This window comes from Arachis ipaensis, chromosome B6, assembly GCF_059453495.1.
Source record: "Arachis ipaensis isolate K30076 ecotype BB chromosome B6, ASM5945349v1, whole genome shotgun sequence".
Taxonomy (NCBI): Eukaryota; Viridiplantae; Streptophyta; class Magnoliopsida; order Fabales; family Fabaceae; genus Arachis; species Arachis ipaensis.
The window spans coordinates 29,341,158-29,344,432 of record NC_142441.1 but is presented as its reverse complement, the minus strand read 5'-3'; the positions used below and the strand labels follow the sequence as shown (position 1 = coordinate 29,344,432).

The window sequence follows — 3,275 nt, the reverse complement described above, 5'->3', positions numbered from 1 at the left end:
CAGGATCATAAGCTTCTTCTTCATAAGAAGCCTCTTGAGTACTGTTGGATACAGCTTGCATTTCATGCAGACTCTGAGAAATCATATTGACTTGCTGAGTCAATATTTTATTCTGAGCCAATATGGCATTCAGAGTATCAATCTCAAGAACTCCCTTCTTCATAGGTGTCCCATTATTCACAGGATTCCTTTCAGAAGTGTACATGAACTGGTTATTAGCAACCATGTTAATGAGTTCTTGAGCTTCTGCAGGCGTTTTCTTTAGGTGAATGGATCCACCTGCAGAAGTGTCCAGTGACATCTTTGATAGCTCAGATAAACCATCATAGAATACATCCAGGATGGTCCATTCTGAAAGCATGTCAGAAGGACACTTTTTGGTCAACTGTTTGTATCTTTCCCAAGCTTCATAGAGGGATTCACCTTCTTTCTGTCTGAAGGTTTGAACATCAGCTCTAAGCTTGCTCAGCTTTTGAGGAGGAAAGTACTTGGCTAAGAAAGCCGTGACCAGCTTATCCCAAGAGTTCAGGCTGTCTTTGGGTTGAGAATCCAACCATAATCTAGCACTGTCTCTTACAGTAAAAGGGAAAAGCATGAGCCTGTAGACTTCAGGATCCACTCTATTAGTCTTAACAGTATCACATATCTGCAAGAATTCAGTTAAGAACTGAAAAGGATCTTCAGATGGAAGTCCATGAAACTTGCAGTTCTGGTGCATCAGAGAAACTAATTGAGGTTTCAGCTCAAAGTTATTTGCTCCAATGGCAGGAATGGAGATGCTTCTTCCATGTAAATTGGAATTAGGTGCAGTAAAGTCACCAAGCATCTTCCTTACATTATTATTATTTTCGGCTGCCATCTCCTCTTCCTGTTCGAAAATTTCTGAAAGGTTATCTCTGGATTGTTGTATTTTAGCTTCTCTTAGTTTCCTTTTTAGAGTCCTTTCAGGTTCTGGATCTGCTTCCACAAGAATGTTCTTATCCTTGCTCCTGCTCATATGACAAAGAAGAGGTCACAGAAAAATAATAATAATAATAGAATTCCTTTATACCACAGTATAGGGGTCCCTGTGTGAGTAGAAGAAGAGGGAGAGACAAAGAATGTAATGTAATGGAAGAAACACAACTGTGAGGAGGGTTGAGATGTGAGATGAGATGTTAATAGATGAATAAATAAATAGAATAAGATGGGAGAGGGAGAATTTTCGAAAAATATTTTTGAAAAAGAGTTAGTGATTTTCGAAAATGGTTTTTGAAAAATGTTAGTATTTTTCGAAAATTTTTAAAATCAAAAATAGAAATAAGAATAATTAGTTAATTAAAAAGAAATTTTTGAAAAAGATGGAAGATATTTTCGAAAATTAGAGAAAGAGAGTTAGTTAGGTTGTTTTAAAAAAGTTAAGAAACAAACAAAAAGTTAGTTAGTTAGTTGAAACAAATTTTGAAAAGATGAGAAGTTAGGAAGTTGGAAAAGATATTTTGAAATTAGATTTTTGAAAAAGATAAGATAAGAAGATATTTTGAAAAGATATGACTGAAATTAGTTTTTGAAAAAGATTTGATTTTTAAAATCACAATTAATGACTTGATTCACAAGAAATCACAAGATATGATTCTAGAACTTAAAGTTTGAATCTTTCTTAACAAGCAAGTAACAAACTTGAAATTTTTGAATCAAAACATTAATTGTTATTGTTATTTTCGAAAATAACTAAGAAATTTGAAAAAGATTTTATTTTTGAAAAAGATTTTGAAAAAGATAAGATTTTCAAATTGAAAATGTGATTTGACTCATAAGAAACAACTTGATTTTAAAAAAATTTTTGAAAAAGTCAATCCAAATTTTCGAATTTGATGAGAGAAAAAGGGAGAGATATTTTTTTGATTTTTGAAATTTTTTATAAAAAACATGAAAATTATGCAATGCATGAAATTTTTAGATCAAAACAATGAATGCATGCAAGAATGCTATGAATGTCAAGATGAACACCAAGAACACTTTGAATGTCAAGATGAACATCATAGACACAATTTTGAAAAATTTTTAATGCAAAGAAAACATGCAAGACACCAAACTTAGAATTCTTTAATGCTTACGCACTAGGAATTCAAGAATGCATATGAAAAACACCATACAACACAAAACAAAAAATCATCAAGATCAAACAAGAAGACTTACCAAGAACAACTTGAAGATCATGAAGAACACTATGAATGCATGAATTTTCGAAAAATGCAAGATGCATATGTAATTGACACCAAACTTATGATATGACTCAAGACTCAAACAAGAAACACAAAAAAATATTTTTAATTTTTATGATTTTCTAATTTTTTTGGATTTTTATTTCGAAAATTATATGAAAAAGAAAAAATAAGGATTCCAAAATTTTTAACATGAATTCCAGGAATCTTGCCATGTTTAGTCTAAAGCTTCAGTCCAGGAATTAGACATGGCTCACTAGCCAGCCAAGCTTTCAATGAAAGCTCCGGTCCAAAACACTAGACATGGCCAATGGCCAGCCAAGCTTTAGCATGTAAATCAGGAACAGTAGCAGGTGGATTAACAACAACGAGCTTGCTCTTGATAACAAATTGCTGCCTCAGTCCAAATAAATTTAGACATGGCTTTACAGCCAGCCAGGCTTCAAATGCTTCATGAAACACTAGAATTCATTCTTTAAAAATTTTGAATAAAATTTTTTTCGAAAACAGGTGAGAAAATTTTTGAAAGATTTTGAAAAATTTTTGAAAAGAAAATAAAAAGAAAATTACCTAATCTGAGCAACAGGATGAACCGTCAGTTGTCCATACTCGAACAATCCCCGGCAACGGCGCCAAAAACTTGGTACGCGGAATCGTGATTACACTTTAATTATGTAAAATTCATTGCTCTTTCTTTCCCTGGAAATGGCGCCAAAAACATGATGCCAAGACCATGGTTCACAACTCCGTGTAACTAACCAGCAAGTGCACTGGGTCTTCCAAGTAATACCTTACGTGAGTAAGGGTCGAATCCCACGGAGATTGTTGGTATGAAGCAAGCTATGGTCACCTTGCAAATCTCAGTTAGGCAGATATAATTTGATAATGGTGTTTTTGAATAATAAATAATAGAATAGGGATAGAGGTACTTATGTAAATCATTGGTAGGAATTTCAGATAAGCGAATGGAGATGCTTTTCGTTCCTCTGAACCTCTGCTTTCCTGCTATCTTCATCCAATCAGTCTTACTCCTTTCCATGGCTGGCTTTATGTGATACATCACCACTGTCA

The 3,275-nt window shown here is 33.5% G+C and overlaps 1 non-coding gene across 1 annotated transcript; it reads left to right on the top strand.

The window, feature by feature from the left end:
- The first annotated feature begins 355 nt into the window (after window positions 1–355).
- On the top strand, window positions 356–463 carry LOC148555004 (small nucleolar RNA R71). Its single transcript, XR_015887269.1, has one exon. It is a non-coding gene; the product is annotated as a small nucleolar RNA R71 (small nucleolar RNA).
- Window positions 464–3,275: the final 2,812 nt, after the last annotated feature.